This window comes from Calidris pugnax, unplaced genomic scaffold, assembly GCF_001431845.1.
Source record: "Calidris pugnax isolate Ruff unplaced genomic scaffold, ASM143184v1 scaffold102, whole genome shotgun sequence".
NCBI lineage: Eukaryota > Metazoa > Chordata > Aves > Charadriiformes > Scolopacidae > Calidris > Calidris pugnax.
The window spans coordinates 21,476-37,425 of NW_015090846.1; the positions used below are offsets into that span (position 1 = coordinate 21,476).

Consider the following 15,950-nt stretch of genomic DNA (forward strand, 5'->3'; position numbering starts at 1 on the left):
CAGGAGTTAAGATGGCGGCGGGGGGTGGGTGGGTTGAGGGGCGAGGTGTCGGGCGGCGCGGAGGGGAGGGGAAGGGAAAGGAAAGGAAAGGAAGGGTGGGCCGCATTGTGAGAAAAAGGATGTTTGGGGAGAAATGCGATATTCGGCGACTGGCGGCGCAAAACTCCCGCAGCGCCGAGCGGTGCGAGCTGCATCCCCTGCGGAGCCGCTCCTGGCTGCAGCTGGGAAACGGGCCTGGGCTCCGCTCCGCAGCCCTCGGAGCAGGAATTCTTTATAACGCTAGAAACGTGATTTTTAAGTACGGCGATTTGGTTAGAGTGTGGCGTGCGCTTGTTGAGGAGATGGGGTAGGGGAGTCGACTTCAGAAAAAGCCTGGTGTGTGGGGTTTTTTTCCTCACTTTTTACGTTTGTTGGTGTGGATGAGGGAAGGATGGTCGGTTGTGCTGTGGGTGAATTGCTGTTTAATCTTGCCCTGAGCTCACCGGGTGCCGTTGTTGTGGCTGCAGCTGGATAACAGTGGTGCCGCGTTTACTGGTGTCGCCGCTTCCTTCAGCACAGTCGTACCTGTTGGGAGCAATTACTTAAAGGGTTTTTTCTAATTGTAACTCCACTGGAACGACTTAACGATGAACGCACAGGCTAAATTTAGTGCTGGCATCAGCAGGCACAGATGCAAGGACTTCAGCGGAGTTATTCCTGCTGCTGGGAAGGAGCCTGGGCTGCATGTGAAAATCCAGATTACAGCACACGGGGTGGGCACTTGTGAGAACGGACATAGCACCGCTTCAGCGCTTGTGAGTCTGTTTGTGTCAGAGCCGAGTGCAGCAGCTCTGCTGAGGGACTTAAAGTACTTCACAAATAATAATGAAGTAAAGTTCCCTAGAACTCACGATAAAGAACTGTTACAGGTAGTAAAACCAGTGCAGAAAGAGGTTCAGTGGCACCTCCTTCAAAAGCGAGGAAAACAAATCCCGATGGAACTGAAGCCTCTGGATTTCAAATCCTGCACTGTGTATCTGCTGTGGTTCTTCCCCTGGCTTGTGTGGACTTTCGTGATGCTCTGTAGTACAGCTGAGAACATAAATGTGTTCTTGGGTTGCACTGATAGTGCTGTTACCCCTGAGGTGTCTCTCTGATCAGCATTTCTGATTATCAGCATATTATCAGCATAATCTGAATTTCCAGAGTTCAAGTTCAGCATCTCCTGCAGTGGGAGGTTGCCGGTACCCGTGGAAGCTCTAACAGTGTCAGGAGATGATAGCTTTTTTAGAGACAGGCTGAGTCTCACCACTTTCATAGTCCATAGTGGTTGCAGGCAGGACCCTGGCACCTCTCTTTTGGTCACTGCTGTATGGACTAGATTGACCACTGGCTTGACCATGAAGGGTATTTTTTTAATGTCCTTTTTTTGTTGTATGGCTTATTTTCTATCAGGAATCGCGTATCAGGATGTGCATTACAATACTTAATGACTAAGTATACTCTGCTGTCCTTTTCTACCAATTTTAACACACATGAATCATCTCAAAAGTCGCAGCTCTAGAACTCTTTAGATTTTCAACCGGGTGTCTGTAGCTGTGGGTTTGAGATGACTTTATTTCTCATCCAGCTTTGTTTCCACCTTGTTTTAAACATCCATTCACAAAGCAGCTTTAAATACGAGTATTGGAAACAATGTACTGGTTTTGTCCCAGCAGGATTCCAGTTCCTCCTTTGGAAGAAATACTTGGTGTTCTGCCTCAGTGCATTCATTCGAGAACTCGACTGCTATATCATAAGCCAGTGCTCTGCTGCTGTTATTGGTGACATCCTAGTACAGCACTTACTCAGAAATGCTTATTTTTTTTAAAGATCAGCAGATTGTCCCGCTTGAAGATGCAAAATGGTGACAAGATAATCTGTCCCTTAATAAGGGAAAGATATATTTTCTATTCAAATTCAACAACCCTATTAAAAGTACATAAAGTAAGCATTGTTAGATAAGTTTTTCTACTGCAAATAGTTAAATGCAGGAAGTAGGGGGATTTTTTCTCTCAATTTACTTTATGTTGAATAACTGATACTAAATATTTGAACCCAATAGCAGAGTGTTTTTTAAGAGGTTCTTGATGTTTAATATTTATCATCTATAAATAGATCATCTTAAGTCATCACTAAATTATCTTTAATTGGTATGATTAGAACTGCCAAGGAATATTACTGTTTGGAAGTAGAGTAAATATTGCAAGTGTGAATTTATATACAGTCTGCATCATAAAAAAAAAATCGCTAAGCGCAAACTGCAATTTAAAAACTTTAAATAACTTGTCAGAGGGAATTTATGGAGAAAAGTTTGTGTTTTATGAGATGGCAAAGTGAGATAAGAAAACTGGAATTTGCATATGTGAAACACCAAAAATAAATCAACATGTTTTTCAGCAAGTAATATGCGAGGTTCCTGCAAACGTAGTACATATTCCCTGTATCGTGGTGCATGTCTGGACTTTTCCTTCCCTGAGGATGAAAAAGGAGCAAACAGCTCCAAAAGATGACTGTTCTAAGAAATTGCAGTTTCATCCCTCTTTATTCCAGTAGCTCTGATTTGCTGACGTTTCCATATATCAACAGTATTTCAATAAATCGTACTTTGTTTTTTCTTTCTGGCACGGCAGTATCAGATACGTACAGATTTTTGGCTTGACGTAGTAACACTACATTAGAAATAAGGTAAAATCAGGGATAACTGGGGGAGGGCTGTTAGTAGCCCGAGGCCACTAAGTCTCTCTAAAGTGACTATTATCATTCAGTGCCGATCTGTGTTTTTTCTTCATTATGTTTCATGAGACAAAGTAGTAATAAGTTTTCACTTTCACACAGTAGCACAAATCAGCATCAGAAACCAAGAACAAGAGAAGACTGAGGTAAAGAGAGAGCAGTGTGAGAAGCAGCACTGGGGGAGAAATTACCAGGAAAAAAAAAAGAATGAGCTATAACAAGAAGTGTGCATATCGGGGGGATGATTTCTAGGACCTGGAGCAAAACAAATGCTCGAAGCTGAATCTAGGTAAAATTCACCCACTAGTGGGTGCAGTAGCTGCCCTTTATTTGTGATAAATGAAACAAGTGAGTTCTGCTGACACTCCAGAGAGCTGAAACAGCAGTCTCTACCCAAAAATAGAGAGGCTTCACTGAGCCTTCCCATTTTACACCTCCCCATTCCCTCCACCCCAAACAGATGCAAGTAAGGATGAAGAAAACAACATACGTAGTTCAAACAAGGGCAGAGTGTCTGGCCACGGGAGAGAGCTCTTGGGGCTTAGACTGGCAGCAAGAGGGGATCAAAGTCATTGCCTTCTACTGATTGATGGCTATGAACTCTGAGCAACAGAACTTACTGCAGTCTCATTTATTAAAAACCAAAATGCAGCCAAAACTCTTTAAATATAAGGGGTTTGTATCAAAGAACTGTCACTCCAGAACCTACTTGTCTCCTCAGTGAGCAGAACCAGCAAGACCGAATTCTGTTTCCTTGACTCTTCATTTCAAATCTGTGCCCTCTATTGCCTGGCAGGACAGATCTGGTTTGGATGAGGGCTGGGTACTTGACTGCACTGCCCCTGAATTAATACATTTTGTGCTTGTTATTTGGGTACAGACAATACCTGATCAGTTACTCCTATACTGTTTAGCTTTGAACTAGGCCTTGAGTGTCATTTGCTTTAGAGTGAGGTGGTTGGCTCTACTGATCTAGAAGCTGGTCTCACCTGAGGCTCAGAGGTTTAGGTTAAATGGAAATATCCTCAGAGAAAAATAATTGAGGCATTACCCAAAGGAAAATTACTGGAAATTTTCTCTATCTGCAGCATTATTTACAAGGAGATATCTTTAGTTTCATCAATAGTTTGGTGTAGTTTCCTTCCTAGTTTTTTTATCGACAGCAGAACCCTCTTGTGCTATTGTAGCTGGTGATTTTGGAGTTCAAATGCAAGCCCTCTTGGGGCAATGAGTTGACTGAGGTCTGTTTATCTGCAGTGCTGGCGGTGATACCCCTCTCATCTCATACTCGGAATATACCACAAGCATTTATTTCACCTTTGCCAAGGTAGATACCTGCTGGTGCCATCTTTTGACAGGAAAAACCTCAGGCTTAAGGGTTAGATGACTCACTGGATCATGCTGGGAATTTATGGCAGAAAGTTCCTAAAATTGCAAAGCGGTGTTTCAGCCATATCTGATACACATTTTGTGGATGTGTTGCTAATGTACACATCTTATTTCTTTTTGTTAAGAGATCTGTGATTTTAAAACATCAGGTATTCACACACTCACCAAAGCTGAAGGAAAGAAAGGTCACCACGACTGCTCTGTGTGGAGAACAGCATCCGTGTAGCCAACCAATTAAGCTCAGTAGCTTAATGAGGGTTCGGGTCCTTGCGTGGACTTGGTGTTTCCTCAAGCTGTGTGAATTTCCAGCTCTTGCTTCTCCAGTGCCATTTGTAAAGGGCTCACACATTTTTCTCTCATTTCTGACCTCCTTTTCCCTGTCCCCCTCCCCAATGTCCCTGCAAATTCTCTGTCCTTTTTGCTTTGAAACCTCTATTTCCAGTTCAGGCAGAAAACATGTTGCCTCGTTTCTGAAGCTCTGTTACACCTAAAGACACAATATGTTATACAAATAATCCATCTCCATTAAAATCATAGCTCTATTATGCTTTGTAGAATGAAGAGTTTGGGGGTGTTCCTATTAGATATTATGGGTATGATGTCTTCCACCGTACAGGTATTGCCTATCCCATATTCATTCCTACGTTGATAATAAGACAGAGATTTTGGTCAATTGTAACCAGAATGGGAAGGAGCAGGGGGAAAGCTTGCTTTGTTGTGGGTGTCAGCAAGCTGCCACCACCGGGGCGCAAAGACACGGCGCGGTGGGTTCTGAATGGCAAGTGAGAGGTGGCACAGGGCCAGGAGCCAGGGCATATCGAAAGAGGCATCTGTGATGGGCTCAGGATCCCCGTTCCTGGTGCTCCAAGCTCGGGGTGGCAGCTGGGAGCCTCTGCCTTGGACAGAGGCTCGATGCTGTCAGCAGGGTGATTGGCAGCGTCTCTCTCCCTTCAGACTCAGCAGCCTCCAGTTCCTGCTGAGTTTGTACCAGCGTGCCCAGCAGCTCATCTCGGAAATAAAAGTACAATCTGGCACGCCACTCTTAAAAGGTAGCTGACCCTTTGCAGTGCTGACAAGGTGGAAGAAAACACTGAGAAATCCCTGAAATTAATCCCATACTCCGTAACCACGTATGGCTAAAAATTAGTTATCTGTTTTGTGCATCATGTCATCAACTCATGCTATGCCTACACTTGCTGGAATTTCAATTGATATATATAAAGCAGCTCTGGCTGCCTCAAAAAGGACAGGTATTATTCATCTGAATACAATTGCCCATCCTTTGCAGAAGTGTTGTTTCAAAAAAGGACATCCAGAAATAAGTCATTCCACTCAGTACCATCGGATTTGTACTTGCCTAAAGCAAGCAGGCAGAATTTGCATGATAGTTCTTGATCACTCTTCAGAAATATATATTTTTATTTAATTTCAAGCATGCTACTTTCATTTCTTCTATGTGGTTTCTATGAACACTGAATGATCAATGAATACATTGTACCTTTACTGGGGTACAGGTATGTAATTTAAGAGTGGACAATAAAATAATGTTCCTATCAGGTTAGCTAATATGGTAGGAAAGAGATTTGCCAAGGACTCCTTTTATTGATACAAATTTCACCCCAATTTAGAGAGTTTGCATATGGTCAGTTTAGCGAGACCTGCAAAATCATCTTACACTTGGTGTGAAAGCCGCTTCCAAAATGACAAATAAAACCACCCCATTTTGATTTGGTCTGTTATCCCACATATAAAAAGGATCCTGGAGCACATCATACAAACACACAGAAGAGATAACCTTACAGAATTATGCACTGCAAAAAGATGATCATCTTCTCAAAAGCACGTGGAAGATAAAGGGAAGCAGAGTATCTTGTACAGACAAATTGGATCTGTCAGGGTGAGCGTTTCGACTGCTGCAGAAAGTGCCAAGTGATTTGTAATGATCACTTCCTTTTTATCGCCTCTAAAAGACGGCACCTTTATCTTTTAGGAGAATGACAGGATAGTACCAGATAGTCTGGTACTTAGAAATAACTGAATGAACCACCAATATAGCCACTTGGTGTAACTTTTTTCTTTAGTGCTTATGTAGGGTTCCCAACACAAGTATTGATGCTGGTCTCACTTAAAAAAAAAAAAAAGAGTGGGAATAGGACAAAACAGGGCTTGAGAAGGCATGAATGTGGCGCTCTGTGGCGAAGTGTAAAAGACAATTGCACCAATTACATGCTGGTTTTGGAACTCCATGTAGCCTAAGTCTATTGAAATATATATTTGTAAGCGGGAGTGGTGGGGAGGGAGGCTGCCCTGGAATGAGGCCTGGAGCTGAAATGCTGTCGTAAAGGCATTAGGAGGAGGGAGAGCTAGAAACCAGCTGCAATCCTCAGATTTAAAAAAAAAATAAAGGTTCAGAAACATTTTAATGCCAAATTATGTGACACCTTTCATTCCTGTTTTTTTCTTTTGTACTTAGTTTTCCCTTTAATTGACTGAAACTTATCCTATTTATGCTACCAACTGGGGAAGCTGGGTTTACTAAAGGCATTTTTATTTTGCTCTATTCTAGCCCAAAAAACTCCTGCTTATGCAACAGCTTATATCTTTAATAACAGCAGTATAACTGCATCAGTACTAAAAAAAAAAAAAAGGCCCCCAATTTTTTAACATTCAACAAGGCTTATATCTTTAATAACAGCAGTATAACTGCATCAGTACTAAAAAAAAAAAAAAAGGCCCCCGAATTTCTTAGCATCAACAAGGCCTGAGAGAACTTGCTGCACTTCTGGGATGTGACAGGAGGCAATTTATGAGGAATTAACTCTGACAGTCACTTTATACAGCTGATTTTCAAAGATCTAGGCACTAAAGATGTGTTAATGAGGGTACTGAGGCTTCATAATTAATTATATTAGCATCTCTTTGTTACTGTCTACAACAGTAGTGCCTGGTTGACATTTCAATAGGAGTCTGGTAGTATTCTTTGTTATTATTATCCAGGAGTACAGTTATACCTTGGCTCCCAGAGGGCAACGTTGCATGTAAATGCCTCTGTGAATTGCAAGGGCCTTTGGATCTCAGCAAAAGCCCTTGAAGGAGACCCTGCTGGATACTGAATGGATGTCAGTAAAATTTCTCTAGTCTGGAGTCTCTCTTCAGATATGGACTCTCCTCCCCTTTCATTTCTCCCTTCTCTTCCCTCCCCCCTTCCTTTCCACTGTGCTGGTCCTTCTCACAAGGCTTAAGAACAGCAATATCCAGCACTCCCTGAATGTTGAGTTCCAAACCTCTAAAGGAAGGAATACTGACCTGAACGAAACACTAAACAAAGTAACCTGAAAACAGGGAATATTTTCACATGCTTGAATTTTCAGTGCAATAAAACCAGTGCTGCCAGAAGGAATCCCAGAAGTGGTGAGTCAGATAATAGATGTACTACTGTGGTGGGAGGGAAATGGTCTTTACTTATTTTACATTCTCCCCCCTCTCTTTTGTAAAAGCAGATGAAATTATTTTCCAGTCATACCACTGCAAAAACAAACACAGAGTTTAAAGGTTATTTCCTTTGTGTGCTTCTGAGAGGCATTTTGGAATCCAAAAGAGGAAGGATGACTTTTTGTCAATGGTCTCAAATTCTGCTCTGAAATCTTTTACAGTATCACCTGAGGTGGCAGATCTGCTATTTATTTATTTATTTATTTATTCCACTTGCTTGTGTTAATTTAAACAAAACTTATTTAAATTTTGCTGCTTTTCCTCACCAGTTACAGTTGCAACTTTGGCATGGTTAGGTTAAGGGCACAGTTTGACAAACACTTCTAAGCAAGCAAGACTTAGGCAACCTCTTCCTTACCCTTTTCTTGTTCATTCTTGCCTTGAAGGGACCCTCTTTCTTGTAACATTTTTCATGCATCCGCACCAGGGAACCAGATCAGAGTACTAGTCTGAGTTAAAAATAAATGGTTTTATGGGGACTATTTCTAATTGAAATCAGTTTCCTGATTCAATTTAACATGGGGTTACACAAAAAACCCAGCACTGGCACAATTCAGGGCCAGTGTGAAGGGGAAGAGGGGAGGAATGCATGGGGAGGAACGCATAAATAGGAACTTCTACCAAAAAATAGTTCATCAAACTATGTCCCGAAAGACTTTACATTCTTCCAGGCCAGAACCACCTCTTTTCTTTGTGTTCAGATAGCACCTTGCGTGAAGGGATCATAGAACTCTCAGGATTCAGAGCTATTGTAATACCAAAAAATAATAAGCGTTCCTACAGACTGACACAATTAACCAAATTCCACTTGCAGATCTTCATTGTTGGCAACTCGTGCAGCATTTTATGTAGCCGAAGTTGGAGACTAGTTCTATTCCTGAGTTCTGTCTCCAGCTTTAATGAGGAATAACTCTGAATAACTCCGGTATTCAGTTAACCTACCAATAAAAGAATTACTTTCCTCACAGATCTCTTTATATTTAATGAGATTTTTTTAAATGAGCTTTGACATTCTCAGATAAAAGGAATAATGTGTACAATGTATTATTACAGCAAGAACTGTATATGACAGATCCCTACATATTTTCCTCTCTTTTGTTTCACCTTTTCTGTCACTATACTCCTACACAAGACTCAAGACACACTGCAAATGTTTGAATAATGCCAACTTGAAACTATAGAATTGTAAATAACGTACTCGCTCTTCGCTGAGCAACGTTGCATGTGTTTATTCTAATCTGGTATTTTCTGGATAGAAACAGAGGTTACTCCCCATGAGAGTTCAGATATCGATAGCACTCTCCATAACAAGGGAAGTTTTTAATGATTCCCACAAAACCAGCTGCCGCTTGGTAATAAGACAATGGATGGAATACACATAATGTAAAATGTTAGTCTCTACTGCTATTCCTGAGGGACCAAATCTCAAAGCGTTACTCAACTTTGTTTAGGATTCAGCAAGCATTTTCCTGCCATAGGACTGAGGAGATGGTAAAGAATAGTTTCAGGAATTGGCCAGAGATACAATCCTGGAAAACAAAGGTTTATAAATTGTCTTTGTAGAAATGTTGGCTCCCTCTTAATTTTCCCATGAGTGGAGAGGAGGGAGAGGATCGTCTGGAAGTCTCCTTGCAGGAGAACCCACAGAGTATGGTTTTTCCTAGTCCTCAACAGTGCTCTACCCCTGCTGCTTAGTTATCCTAAAACTTCCATTCAGCATTCATATAAAATTATAATACTGTAACTTCCAGGAATTTTTATCTATCTCTATTGTGTCTCATTAGAAAGACTCTATCTATCACCAGAGCTTCTGCCCTAGCTGTGAAGAAATTGTAGCCTTTCTTTAGACAGAGCACCACCGAAGGAAATCGAAGACTGGTAGCTACTTCCCCTATGAATTATTTCAGGGCCTTCTACATAAAAATCTGGTTGGCACAGCTATTCTAGAATAACAGCCAACATTAATACTGTAGTATTAAACTTGAAAGTATCTTTGTGATTGATCATTCCACCCAGGAATACTTCTTTTAAGTGGTCAGATTTTATTTGGGATTGATCATTCCACTCAGGAATACTTCTTTTAAGTGGTCAGATTTTTCAACAACTTCTGTTTAGAGCTTTCATTACCCAGAAGTTTATGTAGTAAAATAAAGCCTCAAACGTAAAAACAAAGCCAACCACAATATATATAATTTAACCACCAGATTTGAAATAAACGTCTTATTTTTCAGACATTTTCTGTGACAGCGTAGCTCTGTTAAGCTTGGCTGAAAGTCTTCCATTGCCTCAGTGCAGGATAGATTGGCTCTAATATTGTCCTGCAAAACTAACAATTTTGTATCCCTGCAGATAGCTTTTGAACATTGACTAGTGTGAATGCACCAATGAAATCTAAATAGCTGCCTTTGTAACACCCCACAGGTGTTGCAGATAGTGAAGAGACACGTTTGCATACGCCAATACATGTTTTCAAACAAAACTTTTGCACATTTCAGATCCTATCTTGGGCTGTGAACTCCTCGGGCAAGAGATGGATATTCACATCTGGAAGCAGTAGTAGCATATCTGGACAAGTTGATATTTAAACATTTTTTGGTTTTAGAGACTGCAATTCAGTAGTTCTGGATTTAAAACAGCATCTAGTATGTGTCAGTTGCCACACTTTATCAGACGTTAACACCCACAGGGCACCATCTAAGCCAAGGAACAGGACAACATCAATGTCTGAGATAGATATAAAATCTGAATGAAAGTCAAGAAGGGCAGGAAACTTCTCCAATCAAATGTGGTTTTGGGCAAGGACTCTTAGTTTCACAATGCAGTGTAACTTCCAAGAGAATTTTCCAATAAACAACTTTCCCTGATACTCTGGAAGGCACAGGTCAGTTCAGTTCCCTACAAAATTTCCGACTGTACACCTTATGTGAAAAATATGAGCAAAACCTTCTTAACCACCCACGTACCTGAAAAGCTTATGTCTCATGTTGAGAAGTGTCTTAGGTTTTATTGACTTTTAATTTTATTTAAGATTTTTAAGAATATTTTGACTGTCTCTTTGTCTCTAGTACCCGAGAACGAGCACAAATGTAACAGGACCATTCAGCTCTTCATAGGTGACAAGCAAGTGCTCTGGTAAGTTAAAAACATTGGCATAGGGAAAAAAAAAATTAAAAATTATGAGGTTTAGCAACTATGCCTAATGGGAACCTTACCAAAAAGAAATTTTAAAAAAATCCAAATAGATTCACTTGATTTATTCAACTACACACTATTAGTCACTCCCTGTCGTCTGTGTAAAAAAGAAATGAAAAAAAAATATCCAAATAGATTCACTTGATTTATTCAACTGCACACTATTAGTCACTCCCTGTCGTCTGTGTTACTGAACCACCATCCTGCTTCAAAGGCAGTTATCAGCCCAGAAATATTTTCATCCCAGGGTTTAAACTGCAACAACTGTGAGGACACGTGGAAGATTCTTCCGTCATTATCTAACCATTCAGTTCTAATGTGAGCGCTCGACTGGGAAGGACTGTGAGTAGTGGAGCTGGATAAACAGTTGGAGGGGAGGCATTTGACTGTTTAATATATGTGCCAAACTGTCTTTCTAGGGTCATGGAGACTCGGCGATTCCTGGGGGCTGTCAAACTGATTACACGCAGCAAACCAGCCGGTGTGGCTCTGCCTGCTGCTCAGAGCAAGCACTGATATGCTAGTCAGACTTTACTATCAAGTACAAGCTTATGTGTGCTTGAGATGTTGGGCAGCCTTCAACTCGCTGGTGTACTCAGTAATTTAAAAGCTTTCACATACTCAAAACAAAATTTTGTCTTGCACTCCAAGGGGGATCTTTGTTCCTAATACAGAGCCCAAGTCTGCAAGTTCTTTGTGGAAGATCAGGCTCCCAGCATAGATGTACAATTGTTAAGCAGTTGGTTGCATTTCAGCAGTGGTAAAATGATCCTTGTTTTATATTTCTCTACAATAATTTCTGTAAAGGCTGTGAGATTCTTTGGGATGGAAGGCTATAAAAACGTAAGTTGCTATTAATTATATTGACTTGCATGATTTTATGTATGCCCATTTTGCACTGCAGAAATACTTAGAAGGAAATGTACTCTTTTACTTTTTCACACATCATTACATTGTATTTGAGAGGATTTAGCACATTTTCTGATTTCACTTGCCAAATTGGGCGTTCGTGTTTAAAATTTACAGCTGACTTGACATTCCAGAAACTAAGCATGATTACCAATTATGTCTCTGTCTTGCAGTAATGTACCTCACTAAGGAAAGAAATATTAGGAGATCTGAACTTTTACATCAAGGAGCAAATATGAGATTATCTTTACAAAGAAGCTCTCTTTAATCAATTCTTGAGAAAAATGTGCAGTTACTGCTACCCTCTATGTAAATTGTAAGACCATTAATCTCCATTAGCTACTGCCAAACCCCCCATACATCCAAATATACATACAGGAAAACTAACACAAGTTTCTTCATTCATCTGACAAAGTCATTGCCATCTGGAAGGCTGCAAAGACCTAACTCCCTTATTTGTCAACACCAGAGTACTCGCGCACTGAGTTTGAAAGATGCCACATACAGTATAGTTTTGCAACTTGAACTGTGCAACTTGAAGTTCAAACAAAAGCAGGAATACTAACACTGATATATGGAGGGAAAAGAACTATTTGTGATACAGGCAGCATAGCTACTTGGACAGTATAGTTCAGGAAAACATGTTACTATTCTATTATACTTGATGTAATCAGAGCTGAGAAAGGTCATAGAAGATGAAAGGAGGAGGATATAATCTACTCTAAATACATACACACACACACCCCTATATCATAGGATTAGAACTGTACGTTTTAACTGCTCAACAGTTATTCAGGGACTAAAACTGCCTTAGAGGTTAGTTACAGATAATGAAAAACATTAGAAAGAAGTGACGGGAGGTAACTGAATATTTATCAATTAAACGTCTAAGTAATTATTTTTTTGTTATAGTGTCAGGAATAGTGTTTATCAATTAAACCTCTAAGTAATTATTATTTTTTTGTTATAGTGTCAGGAATAGTAAACACAGTTCCTTAGTAGGTCTAAGCATCACATGTAATTTCTGAAAGTAACAGCAGGTAACTCGTGTACCAGCAAGGCTTTATACCACCTAGATGCCATTTTCCTTCCTTTGTAACGAAACTACATGGGGCTTGGGGTACCCACACAGAGGAACAGTTTCAGACCAAGCTGAGAGTTGCATAGCTACTTGCTTTTTCACAAATATTTGAGTCATGTTCCTCCTGAGCATGCATGTTAACCATTCAGCAAGAACAAACAGTAAATCAATTCAGCTGCAAAAGCCACTGGGTGCTCTCCTCTCACCCTTCCTAGGGCTCAAAGCTACTCTAACTCAGTGGCTTAATTTTACTTCTTCATTTCTCTGTAAAGCAGGAGGAAAGTGCAGAGAGGGCATCATCCTGTGAATTGTTGTCAAATTCTTTGAGCCAAGTCCCAGAAGCATGTAAGCACCTATTGTTTTGCGACCTTTTGTGAAACGAACCCTGAAGTTAGACCACTGTTGTACTGTATAAGAGAGTCTCTCTTTTGAAAAGCAGAAAAGAAAGGCTGCTAACACAATTGTACCTGGTCAGTTGGAGTGAAAGGATGTATAATTGGAGAAGAAGTGCTGGTGCTAACATAACTTTTCTAACAGGAAAAGAACTGAGGAAGAGTTAAGACAAAAGGCTTATTAGGAAGCTGGGAACAGCACATCACCAGCACTAAATCGAAGAAAGCAAACAAAGAAAGGAAAGTAACTATGTGAAAGAACACTACTTCCTCCAAAAAAAAAAATAATTCAACTCTCTGTTTTCTCTTTTTGGATGAAAGCATAGGTTTGTATTTAGTCTCAAAATTAAATACATTTTTAAAGCGGTTCTTTTAATATTAATATATAATTAATGTATACTCTTTTTGTGTATACATATATATACTTTTTTGGTATAATAGCTAGTTTTAGGGTAGGATAAAGAGATCGTGGAAATGTTTTTAACAGTACAGCAGATAAAATTCAGGATTACTTGACTTTAGATACATCAGTGGAACACCTTAATCATGTACTTCAGGAACACCTAGTAATTTATAGACTCAACAAGGGATTCTAGTAGGGAGCAGGCAGATGCCACAGGGATCATCGTGTTCCTGCTTGGAACTGGCTTTCAAACATATGGCCCATATTTTCAAATTGTGGATCTTCAAAGGCTAATCTAAAGAAAGACAATATAATAGTAAATTACAGGTGAGAAAATGAGGGGGAAAAGTCAAGCAGATAGATACAACTGCGTAGTAGAGAGACTCAAGGGCTACAGAAGGAAGAAAACCAAGCCAGACAAATGAGCTTACCTTGTCTGAATATGAAGATATCCATTATTAATTGATCTTGGGAGATGCAGACAGTGTATGAGGGAAGTTATCCTCACTGTGATGGGCTTCAGGAAGGCCTTGAGACATCCCTCTTGGGAAGGATTTTATAATCTTGCATTTATAAACTTGCAATGCTTTCCTTACCTTTTGTGCCTAGCAGTTAAGAGAGCTCATTGCTGTATGTGAAAGCAAAGGACGAACGGATGGCAGCTCCTCCTCTGCTGTTTGCACGGGGAAGCACAATACAAATTGTGGACATGCGGCAGCAGTTGTGGGTGGCAATAGAAGCAAGGACATAGCTGGTGGGAAGTGACAGCTGGGAATACAAAAGAAAAAGCAATTGGGATTTGAAAGCAACAGGTGGGAGCAGGAATCAGAAAACTATAGTTAAGACCTCTGCGGAGACAGGAACTAATCCAGGCCTTGTTGAATAAGTCCATTGGAAGGGCAACTTGAAGAGACAAAAAAAGGAAGCAAGCAGGGAGATGATGGTAATATTGTGTGACTGGAAAGCAAACACAAAAGGCAAGTTCTTACTTCATTAAAGTTGTACTCGGTTTTTAGCCTGATCTATATCATAATATTCATCTGTGAATAATACGCTGTTTTGTTAGAAAAGAGTGGCTCAGCTGTTACTTTAAGAGCGAAACAGAGCTTGCTGTAGCTGTGAAGCTGCAATGAGCTCTTCCATGACAGGTGGACACGAAAGGGACAAAAAGGGTTATTTAAAGTCTGCTTGCTCTTGGTGCAGTGGCAGGTGTGCTGGCAAATGGCTGGGCTCAATGACCTTCTAGAGTTGTGCTGCCACATTAACCGAGTGGGCTGGGTATGACTGACAGGGCCTCTGTGCCCTTAAAATGTAATGTCTGAAGTTAGTGCATTGGGTCATGTTCCAGCCAAGGGAAGCAGTGCAGTGACATGGGGGTCGCCATGTCCCCTGAGCAGGGCAGGGTGGAAATGCAACCTCGCCTCATGCAGCCTGTCACGGACAGGAGGCGCTGGGGCTGGTCCGCAGGGGCCACCTCAGGATGTGGGGCTGCTCGGGATGGCTGCCATTTCAAGGAATCACAGAATTGTCAGAGTTGGAAGGGACCTTCTAGAGACCATCCAGTCCAACTCCCCTGCCAAAGCAGGGTTGCACATCACTCAGGAGCATCCAGGTGGATCTTGAAGATCTCCAGAGAAGGGGACTCCACACCCTCCCTGGGCAGCCTCTGCCAGGGCTCTGCCACCCTCACTGGAAATAAGTTCTTCCTCCCTCATATTTGAGTGGAACTTCCCATGTTCCAACTTGTGCCCGTTGCCCCTCGTCCTGTCACTGGGAACCACTGGAAAGAGTCTGGCTCCATCCTCCCTCAAACCACCCTTTAGATACTTGTCAGCATGAATAAGGTCTCCCCTCAGCCTTCTCTTCTCCAGGCTAAAGAGTCCCAGCTCTCTCAGCCTTTCCTCATCAGGGAGATGCTCCAATCCCTCCAGCATCTCTGTTGCCCTACGCTGGACTCTCTCCAGCAGTTCCCTGCCTCTCTTGAACTGGGGAGCCCAGAACTGGACGCAGGATTCCAGTTGTGGCCACCCCAGTGCAGAGCAGGGAGAATGACCTCCCTCCACCTCCTGGCCACACTCTTCCCTACGCAGCCCAGGATCCCACTGGCCTCTTGGTGACAAGAGCACACTGCTGGCTCATGGATAGTTTACTATCCACCAGGACCCCCAAATCCTTCTCCTCAAAAGCGAGGAGCCATTTCAGACCCATTTGGTGCTGGTGGTCCCAAATGCCACCCTGACCCCCCTATTTCCCCTGGGTGACCGTGCCCACCCCTACGCGAGGCGAGGGACCGACCCTGTCACTGACCGCGGCTCCACACGGGGCGGGGGGGGGGGGG

General features: G+C 41.6%; 1 protein-coding gene across 2 annotated transcripts in view; it reads left to right on the forward strand.

The window, feature by feature from the left end:
* Positions 1-15,950, forward strand: part of SET (SET nuclear proto-oncogene) — a 33,948-nt gene that overhangs the window by 697 nt on the left and 17,301 nt on the right. The gene's annotated exons all lie outside the window — the stretch shown is intronic.